The sequence below is a fragment of the Rhinolophus hipposideros genome (assembly GCF_964194185.1).
Source record: "Rhinolophus hipposideros genome assembly, chromosome: 6".
In the NCBI taxonomy this organism is placed as follows: Eukaryota; Metazoa; Chordata; class Mammalia; order Chiroptera; family Rhinolophidae; genus Rhinolophus; species Rhinolophus hipposideros.
Genome location: NC_138052.1, coordinates 60483553 through 60509366, shown reverse-complemented (window position 1 = coordinate 60509366; position 25814 = coordinate 60483553). Strand labels below are relative to the sequence as shown.

The 25814-nt window shown below is 32.0% G+C and overlaps 1 protein-coding gene across 4 annotated transcripts in view; it reads left to right on the top strand.

Annotated features, from left to right (window-relative positions):
- Positions 1–756: 756 nt before the first annotated feature.
- The window catches only part of CALCRL (calcitonin receptor like receptor), a 102252-nt gene continuing 77194 nt past the window's right edge, over positions 757–25814 (top strand). The window contains exons 1-2 of one of the 4 annotated variants that reach the window (XM_081051660.1): positions 893–1145; positions 18241–18308. The gene's annotated coding sequence lies outside the window, so the exon portion shown is untranslated. Of the gene's footprint in view, positions 1146–18240; positions 18309–25814 lie in introns of all 4 variants that reach the window. The other 3 variants (XM_081051663.1, XM_081051661.1, XM_081051662.1) reach the window with 3 other exon arrangements.

Here is a 25814-nt window from a genome sequence, read left to right as displayed (position 1 = left end):
TTTATTAAACACATTTAGAATAAAATTATGTTTTGAGGCAAACATTTTTTTAAAAATTAATGCATGTTACATATTTTAAATTGTTTTATAATATTATAATTACAAATTGTATGCATTTTCGAGGCCATTTTGAGGTACAAATGTAGTATAAATTACTTTTTTAGATTATAGATGATAACAATTAAGTTAAATATTTAAAAATATGTATAATTATTTTAAATTTATGAATATGTTTGCAAAGGGTTTTTACTCTAATACATATACTCATATACAATGAAAGATAATTCTATATATGTATATGTATACACACAATGGTTTTGTTTATGAGAAATACATACATACTGTCATGAACAAAGCAAAAAAAAAAAAAGTTCATTTCTTTGTGGAAAACTGACCTGGGAATAGCTGTGATTATTAGAGTTCCAAATTAATAAAGAGTTGTATCATAGAATTAATTACAATGATACATTTATTATTTTTCTTGTTCATTTATGAAGAAAAGCATGTTAAATAAAAAAGATCCCTTGGATATTTTGTAAAGCATAATTCAACACACACACACACACACACACACACACACACACACACACACTCCCCTAACTCCTTTAATTCTTTGAACAGAGCGTGATATTCAGATTTCCTTCAAATCACAGGCAGCTCTGTTTGACAAGTTCTAACAACTCAGTCAAGGTGAAATCCAGCCAGTTTTTGCTGCTAACAATGTATTCATAGAGTTTATGATCTCTGTCTGTTCAGGCTGCTTCTTGCTCTTGTCTGAGAATAAGAAAGGAGTGCTGCTTTCCTGGGGTATGCTATTTGAGAAAGAAAGTAACCTTACACTAACTGCAGGCGGGGTCAGAGTGATGTAACAGGAAGCTCTGATGTTTCCCTTCTGCTGCTGAGCACATACAATGTGACAACACTTCCAATCTACTCAGAACAACCCTCCCTCCAGCAGAGTGTCACCTCCTGCTTTAGGATCATCAAGCTCTGCTGACTGGACCTCACCCTGCCTGCAGGATCACATTGCAAGGCTTTCACTCTTCCCCACCTTGCCTGGGGCTAAATCTCTTCTGCGGAATCTTAGAAAATCAAATTCCATCCTAAGAATATTTCACCAAGAATTTCCTTAGGAGCTGTGCTGGGTAAGTGCATTTTTCAAAATAACTATATTTATTCTGGGTAGTATTCTCATGCAGTTTGACCATGTTTCTACTACAGAATCTAGTGACACTGGAATCATGTTGAAACATATCTTCATTTACTTTGTTAGAGAAACTACAGTTTATTACCCCAAAATGTGTACAAAATCTTTACTAGTAGACAATATTATGTACCTTGATGTTCTGGAAAATAAATTTGGCAAGTAATAAAAATATAAATGGATGAAAAGACGTACTGCTGAACAAATGTCTTAATTAGGGAAAATACCTTTTAAAATTAGCTCTACTATTAACTAAACTTGAGTTTTGACAGCTGGAAAACATTGTTCCCCCCAGGAAGGGTCTTTAAACTTTCCGCATAATCAGTATTCTAAGAAAGGGGTGAAAGAATAATTGCTTATGGGGTCTCAGAGTCTTGCTAACTCTTTAGTTGAATGTAATGGAGTATTTAAACAAAAGTAATCACTTTGGATTTATTATATCTGCCTTCTATTTGTCTTTCACCTCTTTCTCTAACTATTGAACTAATGGAATTTTCATTGTTCGTTGTTGCCAGATGTCTTTAAACCTCTCTTTTGCTAGCCCTGAACTGTTTCCGCTCCATTGGATAACGGGGTGGACTACAAAAGGAAAAACACCAGCCAGGGTTGAGAAAATGTTGAGATTTCTATATTAACTCTAATTTCAAATCTCTTTAGCTAGCAGAATATGTTACTTGGATTTTTCTGGTATCCCTCTGTAATCTTTTTAGGGAACAGAGTGATATTGAGATAATTGTGAATAAAGTAACAAAGGTTTCTCAAATGAGTATTAAACAGAGAAATTAAAATGTGTATTTTAAAGCAAGAATTTTCAGGATAAAACTTACTGAAATGGGGCGATGAAATATCTGTTAATGCTTCTTTCCATAGTACAGACTGTCCTGGACACTAAGAAACTCGTGTCTACGTAATAAGTTGTTGGTATAGAGATATCACACATTTGTTGCTAAGAAAAAAACAGATATCAGATATGAGATCAATTATATTGGTTGACATAATTTATATATTTTTTCTTACCTAAATGAAATTATACTCTGCAAAATGTTCTTCAATGGATAAATCCTATACTTAGTCACACATTCTGAGTGACTCGTTGGTAATTTTCAACTCAGTTTTCTCCACAAATTTCTCCAAATAATGTAAACTTCAATTAAGTCTTATTTTTGTGATTCTTAAAAAATATTGTGGCTGATTCCCTATATCCTTTCTATTATTAATTGTATTGAGTTCCCTGACACATGGGTAGAAATGGAAAAAGTGTTTTTAGAATGTGACCTTGTAAATTGCCATTAGATAATTAGAGGAGGAAATGGAAAGAACACATTAAATGCCTAACCCAATGCCATGGGTTAGTAACAAAATTTAAAAGAGCATTAGTTTTTATTTAGATTATTATTTTAGAAGGTATTATATTAATATCGTTTTATAATAAAGACCACACCAAAGTTCTTTAATTTTTATCTGATTGCTAACCAAACCCCATAATTTCATTGGATAATTTAATTAATTTTGTGTGCCTGTATTAATAGTATGGATTATTGTCTTTATTTTTTAAAAATTCTAAGCAATGAATATTGAGGGTCATTAGGCAAATACTTATTATTTGAGAAAATGTCTGAATAAAAATTTCAAATGTTTGAAATAAAAATTCGTATTATTATATTGTGGTGTTTGCTCTTTTTAATGATAAAAAGCATCCATGCATGTTTTTTGCTATAAAGAATTAATTTATTTTTCTAGATGATATTTCCCTGTAGCATCATAAAATCAATGCATAGAGTATAAATCCTGTTCTAAATATGTAAAATGAAACATAGATTTGAGAAATGACATGAGTAAAGTGAGCTAAAATATGTTTTACCTATGATATTCAATATCTTTAAGAAATATGCTTTGGTTATTGCTACAAGGTCTTTTTAAAAATATATATATATATCTAGCACATACCAAATGTTATTTTATTAGTTGAAATATGTTAAATTTTAGAATATATTAAAACCATTCACTTTGAAAAAATAGAAAAACAGGAAAATAAAAAGAAATTAAAACTGGATCTGTAATTTTAAAAATTATGGTAAAGAATAACCAAGGTTTATGTATGTCGTTCACTCATGGCTGATGCCTAGGATATAATGAGATTGAAATGGAGTCAACATCCTAGCCTATCTGTCAGAACCTTTACATTCCCATATCATTATTTTTCAGGCGTAACAGAAGTTTGAATTTTACTAAAAAATTCAAAATAATAGTAAGACAAAAAAAGATTACCTTATACGCTTTATGTTAATGTGAAAAAGTTTTGATAAACACAAAAACTCACGATACTTTAGTTAATATCATTATATATTTCTAACTTAGATCATTTGGAATCATTATAACAATATTTGGCTTTCAATTCTTATTTACCTGGTTAAAATTTGATAGTAACTTAATTTTTAACTGTCTTAGAACTTCATAGAAAAATTAGAAAAGTAATTTTTAAAGGATCAAAATATGGATTCACTAGCAAAACTTATTTCATTCTCTGTATGACTGCAGCTTGAAAAAATAATTCTGTGTTTACAGATATAAATATTATGGTGCCAACTTTTCAGAAAACAAGTATATTCAAAGAATATTGTTTAAAGTCTTTGGCTTTATTCCTTATCTTTGTTTAGGATTCAGAGCAGCTTTAAACCCATAAACTGTAGCATTGCAATGGTGTTAAAAAGAAGACATTCTGAAGAGTCAAGTTTGTAGCACCTCTTAATTCTTGACTCAATCAGACTGTCAGAGAATACACTTAAAAATGGAAACTCAGTACACAGCTATTTAAAACATTTGTCTGTGACTGGTTTTGAAGTCTATGCGTGAACTATAAAATGTTTGTAACCTCTCAGGAAAGCTTTCTTTTCAACTGAATGCTGCACCATTAAACGATGTCAAAAAATCCTCTTGTTTAATGTCAGAAAATGTTCTGATGCAATTAAGTGGAAAATAAAGATTTACCAAAAATACAAGATCAGATCTTATACTAACGAGATATCTCAATCATTAACTCACATAGACAAACACTGCTGCCCAAATTCTTTTGTCAGTAGTGGTTATACAACTCAAAGTATATGGATAGTTTTCACACCTTAATTTTGGTTTACCTACATATAAGTTGGTTAATAATTTTGAAGATATATAGCCTTAGTTTAAAGTATAACATTGAAGAAATAATAAGTAGAATACATTTAGTTGTACAATTTGGAATATGTACAATTTGGAATACGTTTAGTTGTACAATTTGGAATATTGAGCTAGTGTGATTTAGAAGAAAAGAACCTATGAATTAGATATGTGACGATTAAGTCACCAAAATGCATTTAAATAATAGAAAATACATTTTTATACTTTCCATTGCAATTCTGTTTAAACAAAAAGTCATCAATAAATTCAGATTATTTTTGTCTAAAGAAAATTATAATATTCTTCATTAAATTAGATCAAATAATCCTTGCATTCTCCCATAATTGAGAAATCACAAAGTCAAATTAATCTTTTTTAATTGAATAAGCTATATATGAAAAAAGAATTTAATTTTAAAAAACACAATAAAAGCCTTACTTTCTATTATTAAAAAATAAAATACAGTCACTGGTTGTGAACTGAGTTATGTTCCATTAGGTTATTGGTATTATCAGACCACAAGTTGCAAATAATTTCCTAGAGCATGTTTTTTCTTTTTTTCCTCAAATTATTTTGTCTATTTGAACGAGATAAAATTACGTAAAAATAACTCACCAATATATTATTTCTTTCAAAAGTAGTCACAATAGTGTATTTATTTTTAAAATGTAAAACAGTTTATATTCTTATTCCTTCATTGTTTTAAATAAATGTGTAAGTTTTTTGTCTTACTACAATCAAAAGGACAAAAATCTCAACTCAACCCAACATCAATCTAAATAAATAGATTAATAACCCCTATGATATCGAGGCTATGGCTCTATACTTCACTGAGATTGTTGAAAGGAGCCAAATTTTCAGAGACATTCATTCCCCTTAACATGGGACAAGATTTTAATTTAAAAATGTTAATATAGCACAAACTTTTGTATAAATCTGTAGTTATGTATCTATTAGGTGTAGGTTAATCTGAGTTCAATTGTGTTTCTCATGAAACCATAGTGATTTCTGAGCGTATCATTTGGTGTGTTAAATAGCAGTGATATAGTTAAATAGCAATTAGATGGCTTATAAGAGTGTCCCTCTCTTTACAAGTTAGTCCCATAGAGGATCATTAACATATTCATGAGCATACAGGTTTAGTTTTATCAATCAAAACTAAGATACATTTATCTTATATCCACATACTGATTTTATAAATTTTACATATGAGTATTAATTTCAACCCTTGTCCATTAATTAACCCAAGATCAATCATTTTGCAGATATTTTGTGCATAAACCTTAATTTTGTCTCCCTTCCAAGGATAATTTGAAGGGAAAATTGGAATTTTGGTGGCTACTAGAGAAAAATAAATAGCAACATGACAAAATAAGGAGGACTAAAACTATCGGAAAAGAATGTCATCAGTAAAACACTGTGATTTTTTGTTGTTAGTTTAATTGTGTAGCTATTTTCAAACATGAGGATAAATAAGAGACTTGTTTTTACTTGGATAATGGAAACCTAGTATCAGAATAACAGGTTTAATTGTTTTATCATCTATTATATATCAACGTATATATGTCTTTTTCAAAAATTTACTTTCAATGAAAATTTTGGCCTTTAAGTCTTCTTTACAAATATGCCAATATACTTAATTAGCTGAGGCAAAAAATATTATGTATGCATTTGTGTTATAGAAACTTAGGTATAATTGTTTGAAGCAATTGCCTGCGATGGATAACACTTTAGACAGCATTCATGTCATATGTAGCAAGGACATTGCTACATTTTAAATGCATTAAACACAATTTCCTCACACTCTCAGTTAACAAACTAGAATATCTTGAAACTTGTCAGATTTATTTATATGTATGTTTATATATATATATATACATGTATATATAAATATGTATGTATATGTATATTTATATATATATTTACCCCTGCAAAAAAAATATATATATAATGTATATAAATATATATATTTATCTTCAGCTTTACCCCTTGTCCTTGACATTATTAGATGAAGGATGCATTAATGGATGCATCTATCTTAATATATCTGAGGAACAAATAACTTTTTTTTCTTTTTCTTTTTTTTTTTTCTTTTTTTGCCTCAAACAGGAGAGTCCGCCTTCCCTGCTGTAGCACTCTCCTGAAGTCAGAAGTGGGTGAAACTTTCCACACTGTACTCATACAAGAGAGCCTCTTTTTAAAAGGTGGCTTGTTGCTGCTGAGATTATTTAACTAATTTCTTTGAGGGTTTGCCATGTGCCATGTACATTATTCATTACTCATGTATAAACTCATTTAAGTTTCCCAAAAGCCATAGGGGATATTATTATCTTTGTTTGCAGATAAGAAACTCCAAAACAGAGGCACAGAGATCTTAAGTAATGTACCCAAGGTTACATAGCTACCAAGTGGCAGAGCCAGGACTTGACTCCTGGCCATCTGGCTTCGGAGCTCCTGCTCCTAACCACTCTGCTTCCCTTTCCAGTTGGTGGCTGGTACCTATCTAGTCATGCCTGGTATGAATGAATGGATGCTGTTCCCAGAACTCTAGGTTAAAGTATAGAAGGTGGCATTGTTTTGAAACAATGATCAAGTAAATAATCTTAGGTTCCCAGGTTAGTCTATGAGTGTATGTGCTCAGCAAGAATTTTTTGTTTATGTTTTTGTTTCCCAGTTCTTTCTTATCGATTGCAAAAAGTGAAAAGAAAAAAGAAACAGTTAAAATATAAGCTATATTACAGAAGTGCATCTTAATGGACTTTGGATATAGATCATCCACATATGAACACCAAATTCACCATTTATTAGTTCCCCTTTCTCATCTATAATAAAATGGTAGTGATAATGAGAGTGCTTTATAAGGTTTTGTGAGGAATCCATGAAACAATACATGGCAAGGTTTAGGACAACACTTAGTACTTAGTAGGTGTTCAACAACTTTTAGTGCTCATAATAAGTCTTGTGAACAGGACGGAGAATTTGTTTCTATGCAAAAGCCCATTCCACAATCAACATACATACAGACAATTAGAATACAACCTCTTCATAAGACAAGGAGAGTGAATAAGAGTAATTTGTAACTAAAGTTTTCAGAGTGATCATACTTTTGCCATCAAGTGACATATGCCAGAACCTAATACAACTGATATTGTTAATCACCATTGTTATAGAAATTGAGCACTTCGTAGTAACAACTTAAAAAGGTATTTTAAACAGAAATCGTCGTTGGTTTTTTCATTCTTTTACACATGAAGCTCAATGAAGTACATGGAGTTCCCAAAGTCAAACAATTATCATTGACAAAGCTCTGATTTTAATTTATGTCCACTGTAACCCTAAGTCCTAACTACTTATTACGGATGTTGCACAAAGTCAAATGACGATAATGTTCCACCAAATTTAAACTAATCTCTGCTAACAAAAGATAATAAAAGTAAGTTTATTTATGTTATTTATGTGGATTTTGTGGAATATAGTACATTAAAGATAAATTTAGATATCCAGAAATTTTTAATTTTAACTACTGTAACAGCTGCAGAAGTCAAAATTAGAAGAGCATTAAGAATGCTCAAATTAAACTCAATTTGTAGTGCTCCAAAATTTTGGTGGCTATTTTGTTTTTGCAAAAGTGTCTTCATTACAAGGACTTCTTACTATGGCCTAATGGTAGACACTTATATTTTTTCTTATGTATTATATTTCAAAAATGTGATGAAAGAGTGCCTGTGCAACAGGATGGTCAGCACCCATTTAGGTTGGGTTTAAGATAATTGATTCTAGGGGATTGGGAAAAAAAAATGGCGGCGTAAGGTGAGCCTCTGTAACGCTCCCCTGGAATTTACAACGAATCGGACAACAATAACTCCACAAAGATAATTGATTCTAAAATCTTGTTTTTGAGTCTTGTATAAATGATGGCCCACACGGAATATAATGAACCTGTACTAATTAATTTGCATGACTGTTATTCTTTTAGAATGAGGTAAACAATATGTACATATTTTTCAGCCACCTCAGATACTTTTGTAAGTATTTGGTATCTGAGGCCTCAAAAACGGACATGGACATCAGAAACAAGTGGCCTATAAAATTATTCTTATCAACCAGAGGGCGACACTGCAAAGCTCTAGGGAAAAAGTACACAGTAGATAGAATTTGCAATTGGTAACTTCCCACCTCCCTTTCTACACCCCTTTCCTTCCACTAAATCCCCTCACCCACCCTGCCTAACCTTCACCTTCCTCCAAACAATATGCACAGGATTACCTTCTGGCCTCAGGTGGTCAAAAGTAGCATGTTTTCCTCCACATCATCTATAAGACCTTCCAGAATTGCTCTTTCATTTACCAAACTAAAATCTGTTCTTAGTGCAATATATTTTATTGGGGGAAATTTCTGTTCACACCAGAATATATACCTGTCAGACAACAGTTTGTATTTGAACTCATTTCACTATGCTATTAGGAGGTGCTAGGGTTAGAATAGGACCTTCAGTGTAGCAAGTCCTCCCCATGCACCAGGCCCTAGGTAGGTGTTACAGGTAAGCAAGACAGGCCCTGCTCTGGACAACATCAGCTTCACCTCAGTGCCATGCCAGGCAGTGCCCATCAAATTATAAGTTCTTAATGTATACTGCGGGCTGCCACTCTGTTTTCCATCAGTCACAAGATCAAGACTGAACGCCTTCATTAAGGTGTTTCCTAAAATGAGAAAACCCGATAAGTCAGGTATTTTCTCCATATAATTTCTTAGATCTGGAAACCTTGAATTATAGATAAAACATCAAAAATAAATAAATAAATAAACAAACAAACAAACAACCCAGAAATGAAAAAAAAAAAAAAAAAGCAACCTAACAGATTCAGTTAGGTCACAATTTGTGTGCTTTGGTTTAAATATTCTGAAATATCTTCTTTTCAACTTCTGATGTAACCTTGACCTTTCATAATGTAACAGATAGATTTCCCTGCGTCTGAATCCCTGCAAATGTCATGCCTTGGTATCAGAAATTGTTCAATTTTAAGACAAAAAGAAAAGTGTGGTTAAAGAAAGTGATATTCTTAGGAATAAAGTTATGAAGAATGTTTGGTTTCATTAATTTGAACAGAAAAGACTTCAAATAAGATGTGAGCAAATATTAAGTTCTAAAAGAAACTGAGGATTGAAATCATGAGATGATTTTCCTAAATATTATTAACGATTTAATTAATTGAATTCCTCACAATAGTTAACTTCCTTAATTATGCATTTTCCAAAAGGATTTCCTGTTCTGTGTTCCATGTTATCAGCTCAAAAGTTATTAGAAAAGACTTACAAAGTCTTTTTGATTATAAAATTAATATATGCCCATATTTAATGAACCAGATTCCAGCTTACTTCCTTCAAAATAAATTTATCAAAATTAACAGAGTTTATATTTGAGTTTCTGTATAACTCAATCATCCTTTAAAAATACATTAATTATGTGCTTTTTCAGATTAACCCTGCAAGCTAAGTTTATTCACCAAGTTCTCAACTATCCCAACCTCCACTACCATAAAAGTCTGCATCTTCAAAGTTTTAAGTTTTCAGCTACCTCAGTTCTACTACCATATGTACCATAAAAGATCACATGTTCAAAACTTTTTAACATTACCTGTAGTTTCTGAAGCTGAAAGCCTGAATAAGCTAAATATATATAGTGCATTCCTAACTTAGATAGAGGAGACTCCATTCACTGTCTCCACAGTGGTTTTCCAGTCTATGATACAGGTCTTGAAACAGCATGTGCTTAAAAAAAAACAAAGTTAGTATGTTACACATAGACAACACTTTGCTCCTAATTACTGAAAACTGTTTAGACTTCAAGGATTGTCCTATATCCTGGTCTATGTTTTTCTCCCAGATATAACTGCATAATGCTATAATCATGGAAGGAAAACAGTTTGTAAATACCATGAATGAGCTTTTCTGTCCAGAAGGATATCACGGTATATCAATCCCGATTTGAATAACTCTTTGGAATTAAACTAAATTGTGATAAACAACAAATCATTACTTTATTGATTAATATAACAGAAATTATTAAGGGACTACTTATTTGAATGAATGAACTGAGTAACTTTGTAAGTTTATCATGTCTTCTTTTCCCTAATCTTCATCACATATCCATCATTACAGCACCTGAATATTTTTTAAAAAATGATAATGTTTCCTATTTGTGGGCCTACAGTTCCTGGATACCGGGGTCTCTTCTTCCTTTTGTTGAGTTCTTCAACTCCTGACAAGTTTATTTTTTGCTAGTACTTCTGATTATCAGTTGTATAAATATAAAGGAACTTAAACACGTTATCTAAAGGAGGATTAAAAATTATCTGTGGGTTTCTTTTCATGAGCATGGAATGCTCTTCTCCCAGATATCCATATGCCTAAGTTCCTGACCTCCCTGTAGTCTTGACTCAGATACTAAGTTTTCCATGGCACTTATCCTGGCCACTATTTTGAAACCTACACCTATACCACCACAATCCTCCTCCCCAAACTCATCTCTTTTAGTTTGTCCTAGCTTTTTCCTATAATACCAATCACCCTGCAACAAACTATCTACTACAATTGACATATTTTCTATGTTATTGTTTCTTTTCTGTCCACACCACTAACATGCACTCTCTACAAGTACAGGCATCGCTGCCTATCTTTTTACTAATATGTCCTAAGCACCTAGATAAAGGCCTGCATCTGGTAAGTGCTTAAAACTTGCTTAATAAATAATTAAATGAAGAAATATGTTTCTTTATATTCATCTCTATTTTCCAAAAAACTGGATAGTGACTTTCTATGCAGGATACAATAGATGCCAGAGCTGAAATTCTGAAGGTGTTAGAATCACTACACCTTGGCAAAGAGAAAATATTCAGAAACTAATTACCATTTTATTATTCTTAGGTCAACCTAATATTTATCCCTTCACTGTTTTTTTGTAAAGGAAAATAAATTAGTAAAGATGCCTTCTGTAATGTATTTAGTGTTCAGGTTTCACTGGATTCCAATGAGTGACCTTTCAAACTAGGGTAAATGAGAAGGTTGCTCAGTATTTTAACACAAAATGTTGAAGTATTTCCCTGAATGTCCAAACGATGGCTGAAACTGGCAGAATTTTTTGTTGAAACTGGCAGACTTGCCAGCTGTGGCCTCCCAACAAAAGCTTACTCCATTACTTACTGCCTTTCAGGACAATAGCACTAAAAAGTCTATAGAAGGGAAAAAAAAGAAAACTTTGTGAAATTGAAAAAGAGTAAATAGATCTTATAAAAAATATGGTAAAATACAGATTCTGTTTAATTGCCAAAAAAAGTATACATCTGTTTGATAAGTGACAAGTTACATGTTTGTTAATGTATAATTTATGAAGCTTTTTAAAGTGTTGATTTATAAATATTTAAAGATAATTCTAGAAAGAATGCCAACTGTGAATGGCCTTTCATCATAGTATAGCTTGAGAAATTTTCCATACTTAAAATCAAAAGACTGTTTTATAAATCAAAATACATATTCATCATTAAATAATATCATGATTTATTTGAGAGATTCATGAAGGATTTTCACAAAATATTTCTTCTGAATTGATACAAATCACAAGTTCTAACCATATTTTTCTTTTCTAATTCACATTCTCCATATGTTTGAGACTTGTGTAGCTAACTTTATTTTCTTTTAAAACAGTGCTAATCGTTCATTCATTTCATTCACAGAAATATTATAGTTGATTTTTTTCCTGATCCCAAATGTATATCATTCAGGGAAAAATAATTTTCCTTTGAGAAAAAGATTGATTCTCAAAATATGTCCATTGTATTCACTAAAATATGTATATAAAATGTGTCATGGGTATAATTTTACTGCCTTTCAACATATTATGCAATAACACACTGACTGGGTTTTAAATCATAAGCAACAAACTAGGTTGGATTAAATAACTCTCCATCCTAAATAAAGTATTGCTCGAAACCTAAAAGTAAATAATAAAATAGCTTCTTAAACTTTCTGACTTTATTTGACGTGGTCATTATCAAATAGTGTACTTATAATAAAGTTACTATTACAAAACATAAGTGATAATAACTCTTCAGCCCTAACAAAAACTGTATTTTGTTTCAAGAAGTAGTCTATGTTCAATTTATTTTTGTATGTTTATATATATCATGGCAACCCAATATCCACAACACATTTTCTCTGTCCCAAGTGGCTTAAAATAGACAAAAGTAATAAAACTGAAACTAATAATAATTTTTAAAAGACAAAAGAGTGACAATAGCTAACCTAGATGGGTTTAATGAAATGGTGGAAAAGGCACTTAAAGTTCATATACTAAAAGCCTTGATAGAATTTTTAATTTAAGTACTTTGCAGTTAAAATTGGAGTGCAAACATGAATAATTTCTCACAGTGAGCAAGACACTTCATGCTCTCTCAAGCTAGTATCAAACCATACAGTGATAAATGGGTACTCCCAGTAGTCCTGTTCAGAAAAAGGCAGTGCCAAAATATACTTGTTCACTCTCATCTAGATTCAGCAGAGGCACCACTTATTCTTGCGAGCCTTTTCTAATAGAATGCTACTTGTAAGCTGAAAAAGGCTGTTTTGAAGTCTGAATAATTGCCTGAGACTAAATTAAATTAAAAAAAAAAAATCCTGACTACTTAAAACGTTTCTTGGTTATTGTTACAATTGACTTTCCATTACATAGTGGATTTAAGGGTATAGGATAAAATTCCTATCTGTTTTAGTGGTTCTTCAGCTCTTATATATTCTGTATCACCTTGACTATGTTAACTCTCTCTATTCCAAGAGTTTGATCATGAGTAACATCAGAGACATAATTGGTTAGCCTACAGCATGAAATATGACTATAAATCCACTTTGTAATTCATGATGTTGCCCACAAACAAATGTTCTTAATAATTCTCTGATTAGTCCTATTTTAACTAATTCCTTTCACTACCTAGGTCCTCACATTATTTGTTTCTAAAGGAGCAGATGTGTGCCCCATGTTTACCTGTATCATATCTTTTCATTGCATGTTTTTCAACATGCAATTTAAAATTTTTATGCACCCTAAACTTTGCTCTCTTAGAGTAAAACCAGAACACCTCCTTCTATTACAGAGCCTGTGACAGTGTCTTTGTAAATGACAAGGTGAAGGGTTTAGAGATTGGCCCAGAAGTTGAAGAAACTAGAAATAAAAGGAACAAAATTAGGAAGTTGAGAACAGGGAAGATTCGGAAAAATTCTCATCTAGAGAAAAAATAGTACATATGACTGTAGGAATGTAATTTATTTAGTAATTATTGCTTACTGAGTAAAAAGACTGATATAAAACCAGAATGAGGGATGGAATTTGAAAGTATAAGAAACCAGAAAATATGTGTGTGGGGGGGAGGGGAAGGAGGGTGGTGGAGTGAACAGAGTAAAATGAGGAAAAGAGAGAAAAGATAAAAGGAGAGGCTATAAAGGAAGATAAATTGGTCCAGTAAGACAGATTTTATTTGCCAGAAAGTTCAGGAAATAAAAACCCAGCACGAACTGTATTAATTAAGATGTGGAGATACTTTGGCTCCTTGGCCCTGGACAATAGTTAGTATGCAAATGCCTTCCAGCTGCTTGGCCTAACATTAGGATAGGAAAACTTTATCTGGTGTTTTGTTTGGGAAATAGGTTGAGTGCTATCCCTAGGGGTAATTCCTTCTGATAAGAGGTGAGGAGTGTTTGTGAAGTTGTGAGAGGCAAACATGACCTCCTGAGTGGTCATCATGTTCGAAGGCTTGGAACCAATTGGTCAAGATAAAGACTTTCCATTTCAGTGGAGCTCCTAGAGTCTGATCTACTGGCAAGTTTTTGTCTAGGACAGTTTCTCAGAAGGTGGACCAGAAATTGGGCTACAGGAGTCATACCACATTTAAAGCAGCAGAGCTGTTTGGTAAAATGCAAATCCCTTCGCTCATTTCACACCTACCAAATCAGTCAGAGCAAGCTCAGCATGCAGAGGGAGGTGACGCTTAAATGATCCCGGTGTGTCCTAAAACAACAGCTGTCTCTTTACTGAACTCTGGATATTGTGATAATAAGACATAATAACATGATTAGATTCAAATTTACAATAACAAAATAAGAGAATGAACAAGGCACATGTTTAAATCAAGTGATTCTCTTTCTAAATAATAAAGCACAAATTCACACTGAACTACACATAAATAACAAGACATATATATTTGTATTCTACCCTAATTCTGGATTTGAGAATTATTTGTTTTATGATTTGGGAGCACATTTTCCCTGTCTGGATCATCCTAATTTAGGTCTTAGGAACTTCATAAAATAAAATTTTACTGACTCCTCTTTCATTGAATGCAGGGATAAATGCGCGTGCACACACACACACACACACACACACACACACACACACACATTCATTCACAGGTTGTTCATCATTGGTGTTCCACAATTTCCTCCATATAACCAGGAAAGTAACCTAAAGTCAAATAGAATTCACACACCTAAATCATATTTGTAAAATTTTAAGTTTATACTGTGCATATGACTATGATTTAATTGTGAAATCCTAAAAGAGTCTAATCTTAACAATATTCTGACAAAAGGAAGTAAACTTTCAAAGTAGATGGGAGCTCCCTCTCCCACCCAACTGCCCTGACCTAGCCCCAACACACTGCATTTTTCTTTGATCCATAAATCCCCAACAAATATATGATTCTATAGTAAGGAACCATACTCTTCATACTGTTCGGAAAAAGACTTTTGACAATTTTTTTAAGTCTCATACATATAGATAACGTATAGCATAAATATACTATTTAAAGAAATGACTGTATACCTAAAACTCAGCTTCTCCATCATGTTCCTCCCTGATTAAGTCACACATATGTCCCCAGAGGTAAACCATTGTCCTAAACTTGTACTAATCGTTCTATTGCATTACTTTATGGTTTGACCATACATCTATGTGTTTCCAAGCAATATATTAGTTTTGCTGTTTTTATTTTTACTGTTATGAAAGTGTTCGGTAGGCGTATGTGTTATCTCATTGTGGTTTCAATTTGCATTGCCCTGATTATGAATCACAGCAAATTTGTACGTAAAATGAAATAAAATTTTCCTCTGAAACATTTGTTTCTAATTGGCTAGCAGTGGCTTGATTTTGTAGAATTATGGTTAAGCCACTTCACTTTCTGCTTATAATTACTTAAGAGAAGGACTATTTCTTTTCTGGCTAGGTGGTCCAGGGAAAAGAGAGAATATATTTTATTCTCTTTTAGAACTGGGAATGTCTGAATAGCATATCTCATTAAGAACATGGACACTGATTAATAATGCTTAGAATCATATCCTTAAATTTCCATTTCCCTTTATTAAAAAAGTCCCATCAAATACACACTGAAATCTTTTTTTTTTTTTTTTTTTTTTAAAGAGGAAGAAACAATTCCATTTGGGTGCATGTGTACTTTTTCTTTTTTAAATAGACTTTATTTTTTTAGACCAGCTTTAGATTCACAGCAAAATTGAAGATAAGGACCAAAGTTTTCCCATAGCTTCCCTCTTCCCACTTGTGCACAGCCTCCCTCAATCTCAACACCCACATTAGAGTGGTGCATTTGTTACAATTGATAAACCTACACTGACACCTCATTATCCCCTAAAACCCGCAGTTTGCGTTAGGGTTCACTCTTAGCGTTGTACATTTTATGGGTTTGGACAAATGTATAATGACATCTGTTGTGTGTGTTTTTATAATCTTTTGCATATTTAAAATATTTTAGCTAGCTTACAAATCCCTTGAAAGAGACAGTGTCTTTCCACTGTGGTTAAATTATTTCTTATACATAAAAACATTATAAAAGGCATAGGAGTTTGTCTTTCGTATAATCCATCATTTTGGAAGCCACTTGTTTGCTCATACCCATCAGCTAAATTTAACCAATATGTTTCTGATTTCCTCTTAAAAATATACTTAGGTTTGCATTTCTTTCTTTTCGCTTAATTTTTATACTTCCCCATGGCAGCATTAAATCAAGAAGGTTTATGTGTATTCTTATTTGCTATATTTTTATTTTGTGTTTTTAAGATTTAGTTGATTTTGATCTCATTGTATGATCACTTCAACCAATGGGGCTACTTGAACAAAGTTAGCTTTCTTTTGAGGTTTTTTTTCTAGGTATCTCTATCATTTTCATTAAGGCTTTACAATGTTTTCTTTGTATCCTCTCTTCTTGGATATTAGTATATTTTTGGTACTAGAGATACTAATATTTTTCAGAGGAAAGTGGAAGTAAGACCACAAATACAAACACATCATTTTATTAATATGTGCAACACATTTACTAACCCAAATTATCTCATCAACAATTTTTCTGACAGCCAGAAGTAACCATTGACATACTTGTTTTCCAGTGATTACAGCTCACTGAAAGGGTGGGAAGATTTTCTCAAAATATTTTCAGCTCTGATGACAAATGAACTCTATCAAACTATGCAGAAATAACAATAATGATAATAATAATAATAATAATAATAATAATAATAACATATCAAGTCATTTCTATTTCTAGTGGCATTTTCTAGCAAGTTGGGAAAATACTCAAAATAAACTTCAACTTTGACTTTTTGAGGTCCTTATGTACACTAGTAAAGAATGTGACTAAAAAAGTTTTTAGTTTTTCCAAAATAGCTTATAGAAAATCCAGATTCGAAATATTCTGCAAGAGTATCTGTTAATGTAAAAAAACACATTTCTTTAATGCGATTAGCTCATGATCCTTTGGTAACATATACTAGACAATTTATAATACTATGTAATTATTAAAATATGTGAAGTAAAACTTTACAAAGTAATTTTACAAAGTTATTAAAATGTTTTTTAATTCACAAAATATTTGATTGCAGAGATTGCTTTCAACATAGCTTTCTTAATGCTTTTGAGTTTTCACTTAAAGATCCCTATTGACTTCATAGAACTCCTTGACAATAATTCAGAGATTATTGTTAGAAGTAGCAGCAAATTGATAATTCATAAGGGTAAGTTCAATAAAAACATCTCAAACCCCAATATGAGCTAATGAAGATAAATAATTTGCAAATGAAAATTCGACATTTTTGAAGTTGTACAAGTCCAAACACTATGTAAATACAAAGCAAGGTAAACTAGATTATACCTGTATCTTCTTTTCAACATTAATTTGAATCTGAAAAATGCATGTAAAACACGTTTATATACGTTTACATGAGGATGAATCTCTCTTGTTAGTAATGCCCTCTATTTAAGGAGAGTTAAATCTCATTACTGACACGGTCTAGCCTGGTTTCCATTCTGATAAGGTCTTTGTCACTCTTCCACCCTCATTCACTCCACATGGATCACGGTGAGCCTCTTTCTGTACTTTGAGCCATCCACCTCATTCCCTCAGAATCATTTGACCAAGATATCCCTCCAGGAACAATCCTTCTCTTAAACATTCCAGGGTATCTACCTCTTTCTGGAGTTAAGATCGTGAACAACAGGGACCATCCTTCATGTCTGTGCCCCTTATGACCCTCATTCTTAAGAAATGAGGTTCCAAGAACAAAGTTCTTGTTTACTTCCAGGTTAGTATGGTGGCAACTTAAACGTGCTTGCTATGTCTCCTCCCAACTGCCCATTATAAGGCAACATTTATATATATATATATATATATATATATATATATATATATATATATATATATATATATATATATATGTTTATGATTTTAACAACAAAACACACACACCAGTATATAACCTTAAGTTCTGTAAAATCCCACTATTCACTAATAACATTTTAACCAAATTCACAGGAATGTTCTCTTGTCATCCAGGGTACTACGATGATACACCCACCACTTGTGCTGCCACCTGTCAAAACTTTGGATGACTCTACTTTCAGGTATTGCATATATCACAAAAGAACATTCATGACCTAACGAAAATAACATGTTGGGTTTCCAATGAAGTCAAGGATAATATGAATAGGTTAACAATAGGGAGAAAGATTTCAAATGATACATAACTTGAAATAACTTCTGAATAGAGAACTTTGAAAGGCAATCTAAGAAAATACTGTAAAGATGGACTTATGGATATCTGTCAAACATACGAAGTCAAACATACTAAATTTTCTTGGGAGTTTAGGGTATTGATTTAGCCCCCATGTTCTTGTTCCATTGGCCAGAGAACTAGGAATGTTGAAGTAATTTAAACAGGTCCTATCAGATTTAGTAATATTAGTAATGTAGTAATATTAGCCACAAATATCACACACACCACACACACACACACACACACAGATAATATCTGTGGCTAATCTTATTATAACTATCACTATATTATTATTATATATTATATATTATCACAATATATTAATAATGTATTATTATTATAACTATCACTATATATATAGTCATATATATATGATTCTGTACACATATAGAAAATAAATTATGTTTAATGTTATAAAATAATAGGGCTGGGTTGCTCATTGGAACTAAATACTTTTCCTCTGTAGATTCTTTGTTTTCTGACACACATTGTCACTGTTATATTTCTATAAATGCTCACGAACCTTTCCTACAATTGGAACATTAGAGGATATCATTTATAAGTATAGGAACAGAAAAATGGGAGATGAGCTCTTTTAAAGATTTAAATTGCTCTAGACACTACTTTTAGAACTCCTTGGCAAAACAGTTTCAATTTAAGTCCTGGCATTAATTAGAAGCTTCAGGAGCATCAGTGCTTCCAAAACGATGACTGTTGCAGCTGGAGGTGTTTTCTTATTTATATTTGACATTATATTTCCATGTCAGATATTAATTATGCAATTATTATTACACCTTCCAGCCCCCTTTCCTACAAACTTAAAGCACGTTTCCTGTCCTAACTTGTTTTTAGACCCCTAAGTATTTAACAATCCAATTGTCTGTCATCTTAATGAACTATAATAGCATTAATGAAAAATAAAGGCTACCAAATTATTTTATCTTTAAATTCAAAACTCAGTGACATAATTCCTTCTTCTGATTTTTAAATTCCCAAATCATTGTGTTGGACCCCAAAATAGACCCTCTCTCATTATTCTTTGTCCCGCAGCATGTCTTTGGGAACTCATCATTGTTGTTCTATCCTTTTATGTGTCAGCTTCCTTTGCACATTGCGTTTCATATGACTCACTGTCCCTTAGAGCAAGGTTTGAATGCTCCACATGCCTACTTGTATCGGACAGCTGGGTTTTTCTTCCTGAGCTTTTTTATGTGAAGTCCTGCCAGATCAATTTTTATAAGGCCTCAATTGCTTAATAAAGACATAAAGCAAAGAACATAAAATGGCAGAAAATTCACTTACTTGGCCTCCACTATCTGTGTATGCCAGTCATCTCCATGTGGAAATTAAGAGAATTACACAATAATTTTTCTAAGTATGTTTTCAGCTTATAAATTTTAATCTATATTGGATAACTTGAAGGGTGCACTGGAAGTGCCTTGAAAATGAAAGAGCCAAATAAACTGCTTTCTCTTCATTTGACTTGATCTCTGATTTGCAGAGTATTGATAAGATTTGTGTGTGTGTGTGTGTGTGTATGAGACTTTAATTGCCCATTTTGTAATTTGTTAAATTTTATTTCTAAAAAGTAAAGTTTAAGGTGGATATGTATTTAAATTCCAGGTTGAAAAATTATCTCTGAGGAGATTAAAAAATAAAATTGAAAACCACAACTGAAGTTTGCTATCATATTAGTTTGACTCACATACAGCTTAATTTTAACTTAATGAAAAAAAAAAAAAAAACAGAACTGAGACTTAGGAGAGGGAACTCCTAGACGTAGATCATCTACCATTGCTATGGGATATGAGGCAAATCACTGAACTCTACTGAACTCCTACTTCCTAAATCTGTAAACTAAGCATTACAATATAAGACTTCTCAGGTCCATTCCAGCTCTGAGATTCTGAATCTCTGACTGTAACTACTTTGAAATAAAGATAGGGGATAGAAATAAAATATCATCTGAAGTTCTTTGTAACAAAAAAATGTGATTTGTAATAGCTCAATTCCTCTAACTTAAAATATTTTTGCTTTGCTTATTTACATAATCATTCAGTAGACTCTGGAACTTGACATATGGATAAGAGGTGGGAAAGAAAAATAAATGAGAATATCTCTGGCCAGACTGAATTTTCACAATAGAAATATCTGTTTCTAGTTATCACTAAAGTTCAATAATCTTACTGAAAATTCTTTCTGACTCAAGATAGTAAAAATATTAACTAGTGAATTTCAAATAATTTAATAGGTCTATTTTCACATTTAAATCTTAATCCAACTAAAATTGAATTTCAGATAAAATTTTTCCCCCCAAATTGATGGACAATTGTATCAATACTTTTCATTAAATAGTTCATTGATATGAAACATGGCTAAATTGTTATGTTTACTAAATTATATTTAAAAAATTATTTTGGATTTCAGGGTCCATTTGTTTTATTGTTTGTTTTTTCAGTTGAACTTTGGAATTATTCATTACCTTGATTGCATTAAATTTATAAATTATTTGGGGGACAATTAAGCACCCTTATACAGTTTAGTTTTGCATCTATTAATACAAATATGTCTTTATTAAAATTACATCAGGTCTATAAATATCTATTGGATATGGGTAATGTGACTAGATACTACATGTATCACATGGAAATGACCTGGTGGTGCTACTTGTAGGCAAATAAATATAAGGTTTTGTAAGCAATGGGTTGGAAGATGCCAAAGGGTTGTTATTAAGGATAATAAATTATAAGAATATTAAAGATTCCTTGCAAATGGGGAGTATGTGTAATGATTTATATGTAACTGTGACTACTAACAAGTAGCTTGCATTTTCTTTTTGATAATAAGTTTTATTTTTGCTAATGAAGAACATTATACAATCACAAAAACAGAAAAGGTTGTTATTAGGTGTGGGAAAACTACATAGTCTTTTTCAAATATACACTGACTGACCCATAAAATAAGCAATAAATTGAACACAGAATATTTATCTTGAAAGGTTTTTTTTTTTTTTTTCACTCATATTTGAAAAGCTTGTTCAGTGCAATAGACCCATACTTATGATTAAGAATCAGACCCCTCAGGCCAAATCTCAGCCAGAGTCCACTACACTTCAGGTGAATTCTTTTCTTTTTTTTCAATTAAAGTTTATTGGGGTGACAATTGTTAGTAAAGTTACTTAGGTTTCAGGTGTATAATTTTGTAATTCAGATGAATTCTAATAGTCGCTGGGGTGTAGATTTCTCCTATGTAGAAAAACCCCACATTAAAAAAAAAAAAGGCACTGATTCAAAAAAAACTTTGTTTTACTTAGCAATTTTATTATTGTTTATTTGTCTTCCATCCTATTTCCCACTCCTTCCTTAAGTGTGCTTTCAAGGCAAACTAGTTCTTTTTACGGAATACATCAATTTTAACAAAATCTTCTCTTTCCCTAAAATATGTGGACCCTAACATGAATGTGACAAATTGAAATTATCAGTCAGATTATGCCACAATTCATTTATACCTAGAAGGGTTGTAAATCTGCTAGTTCTTAATTCCAGCCAGCACTTCCTAAATTGCCCATGTATATGAAGTTCTGACAATTAAGTTTGCCAACTCGCCCTAGAAAAAGTGCTACATACCTCATCGCTGAATATCACTATGGTCACCTGTGAAGTACTCCCCTTGGGAAGCTATTCACTGATGCCAGTGCCTAGTCCACCCTTCAAAGCAATTTTGGAACTCTTTTTCTGGAATGGCCACCAGAGCTGTTTCCGTATTCCCCTTGATGTCCAAAATATCATCAAAATGTCTTCCGTTCAATATTTCCTTTATCTTCAGATAAAGAAAGAAGTCATTGGGGGCCAGATCAGATGAGTAGGGAGAGTGTTTCAATACAGTATTTGTTTACTGACTAAAAACTCCCTCACAGACAGTGCTGTGTGAGCTGGTGCATTGTTGTGATGCAAGAGCCATAAATTGTTAGCGAAAAGTTCAGGTCATCTAACTTCTTCACGCAGCCTTTTCAGCACTTCCAAATAGTAAACTTGATTAGCTGTTTGTCCAGTTGGTACAAATTCAATGAATAATCCCTCTGATATCAAAAACAGGTTAGCAACAAGTTCGTGAACTTAATTGTCAGACCTTGTATACCTTTGTGAGATTATCTAATTTCCTGTCTATGTTACTCCATCGGTCATAATATAAATAGCTAGATGGGCAAGGCTTTCCTCCTTGTGGCTTGTATCTGTAGTATATAGCCTTAATATATTTAATGATACATAATTTATATGTCTACTCCCTATTAAAAACAAATGAAAACACATTTACATTGATTCATGTTGAAGTGAACAAATGTCTATCAAAAGTAGTGGAGAATCGACTGTGACCTAGGAAGAAAGTAGTCATTTACTGTATTTTACGAAATTCCTGCTGTAGCTAAAAGTTCTTTGCCCACCCAGACCCCTGGAGGCATAAGACAAAGGAAAACACAACACCAATACTTGTAACTTTTAATATGTTGAATCTAAAGCATTCTTGCAGATGAGAAACAGACCCTCGACTTAAAGGAAACTAAAGTATGGTTCAAAAACCCTAGCAAATAGACCCGGCAACAATTATAACTCAAGCAAGCCTTTAGACCAACTCTTATTGTTGCAGGCAGTTTTATATGTACACTAAACCTCCAGATGAAAAATTCAACACTTCTGTCAAATGTTTTGTCTACATGATACCAAAGATCACCTTAAGTAAGAGAAATTTGAGTAACCAATAAATATCAATTCTCATTGTAAAGAGTTACCTCATTGGTCATATTCACATTTTTTAAAATTAAATTTGTCTATTGTTAGTTAGGCTTTAAGCAGAACACCTACCTATGAAGAAAAAATTATGGCCATACTGAATTTATTATTTTTTTATTATCTCACATATAAACTTGTTTTTCACATTTACTATATAGTTAGTAACAAACTTATCTTCAAATCACGGGATTCCATTTTATAGAGCATGCCATAAACTTAGTTACTTATTTTCTGAAAAACTTTATTATTCCCTATTTACTCTCATTTGTTTCCCAAAGCCTTTGGACATTCAATAATGGATTAGAAAAAAACAGTGTCATGACACATAAGCTGCCATCTCAGTGGAAACATGACACATAACTAAAATCACAAAATACTTTAGTATGAATTTTTCCATCATAAGAGTTAAGTTTCCTTAATTATAAGCAGTCCTTAGAATTTGTTCTTACAACCAGATCATAAAAATATTACTTAATGATATCATATTAAATTGGTTTTATGCTTTCTTTACAAGGGAAAAATAATATTGAATGGTTTCATAACATATCAGATTCTACATGACATTCGATAACATATTTGTTGGAACATTATGTATGAATACATACATACATACATACATACATACATACATGTATTTTGAAGTACATTTGCTGAACTTAAAATGCATTCTGAGAAAAACATCCATGCAATAAAAAATGAAGAGAAAGCAGTATGTTTGTTCACATAGATGTATTAAATTAAAAAGAATAAGACTGTATTTTTTGTTTCCATATTGTAGTACCTGGTTTGTAAAGGACTATATATATACATATATTTGTAGCCAGAACAATTTTTTACATTCTATTACTATTGTCTATTATTGTCTTGAACAGTCTTGAAGGTCAAATTCATCTTTGAAACATTTTAGTAGTGAACAGGGAAGAGTCGTTTTTTCTCTTATAACTCCTTTCTAAATATTGTAATGTGAATTATAATTTCTATTCTCGATTACAACTCTGTAACTTAGAAGTCTTTGGTGCCATTTCTGGGCACAAAGCTTTCAAAAGCCCTGTAGTCTATCTTCTAATGTATTAATTTTATACCTTTGTAGGACTAGAAAAATCCATTCAGTATTTTTTAATACAATCTCCACATCTTTAAAATAAAGATGGAGAAGCAGGTAAATAAAAAGACCAGTTAAAGGAAACAAAATAGTAAACAGGTGTCAGAACCAGAATTAGTACCTATTGTTCATTGTATAAAATGGCCAAAAAACACCTAATTATGCCTTTTAGACATTATGTATAAGCAACACTCCATTCTTCCCATAAATTTAATTTTTCTCTATGATCTTCTGTAAATTTTCTTATATGTTGAACTTGGAACTTAAGAAAACATTCTCTGATATTTACTCTAATATCCTACTATTATTAAACAGATTTGGTATACCTCTTTCACAATACTCATGAGAAATTACTCACATACTATTGAATCTAAACATCAAGAAACTATCCCATTTGGATCTATGTCCAATCCAGTGTCCACTGAATTTGGCAAGTTATTTTCTGAGAGCACATAATATGCTGATGTTATCTTAAATTCCAGGGTAGTTCTTACAACAAGCTCTCTCGTGCAGTTTTAGTGCAACCCCTGTTCATATAAGCAGTGTGACTAATAATTCTTTGAAAAAACTTGGCTTATCAAATAACTTGCTGAAATTGCTGTCCATATCCTGACAAGATGAGGGGGCTATTCAATTAACAGAGAACACACACATGCGCTAGAGACTTTGTGGTCACTGTCTTTTTCAGGTTTCTCAATTGACATTTTATTGTATTTTTCTTTCTTTATGTAGCAAGTTGGACCTACGTAGCATGAGGGCCTTAAGAAAATGACTATCTGATAAGTTTTTATGTTGAAAAAGGGTTGAGAAAATCCTTTACCCCAGAATAAGCTAGTCTTATTAGCATCAAGCTAATCAAACACTGGTGAAGCAGACAAAAAGACAAAGTACACTGCCCATTGAATGTAACTCTTTTTAGCCAATGATTTGAAATCTGCCTGAACCCATATGTAAATACATATTTTCTAAAAATACTAATTTTCAATTGAAATTTCTGTAATAAAGAATACCCAACCAATTGTGGGTATAACTGTGTGTTGGTCCTTTATCTTAAGGATGCTGTTTGCTCATTTCACAGGATTTTACATGTCTCAGATAAGTTCCCGGAGACACTGTATAGGATAGCCCAAGGAATGTGAATTAGGGGATGTGTGACTAGTCTCTCCTCTGCCTCTGATCAGTTGCATGAATGTGGTCAAAACATTTAACTTCTCTCGTCCTGAAGGTCCTTATTTGTAAAGAAAAGGTTTTGTACCAAGATGATCTTATTTATACTGCAAACAAGTGATATTTAAAATAATAAACACCAAATGCATCTAACTGGTTTTCATCAAATAAAAGTTATTATTACTATTATTAATGAACCATTAGGTTCTTCTCATTTGAATTGCTATAGATGGCATTGACTTAAGCCTTGGGTCCTGATGTTCATTTCTAATGGTCTACCAGAATTGTGTACAAAAAT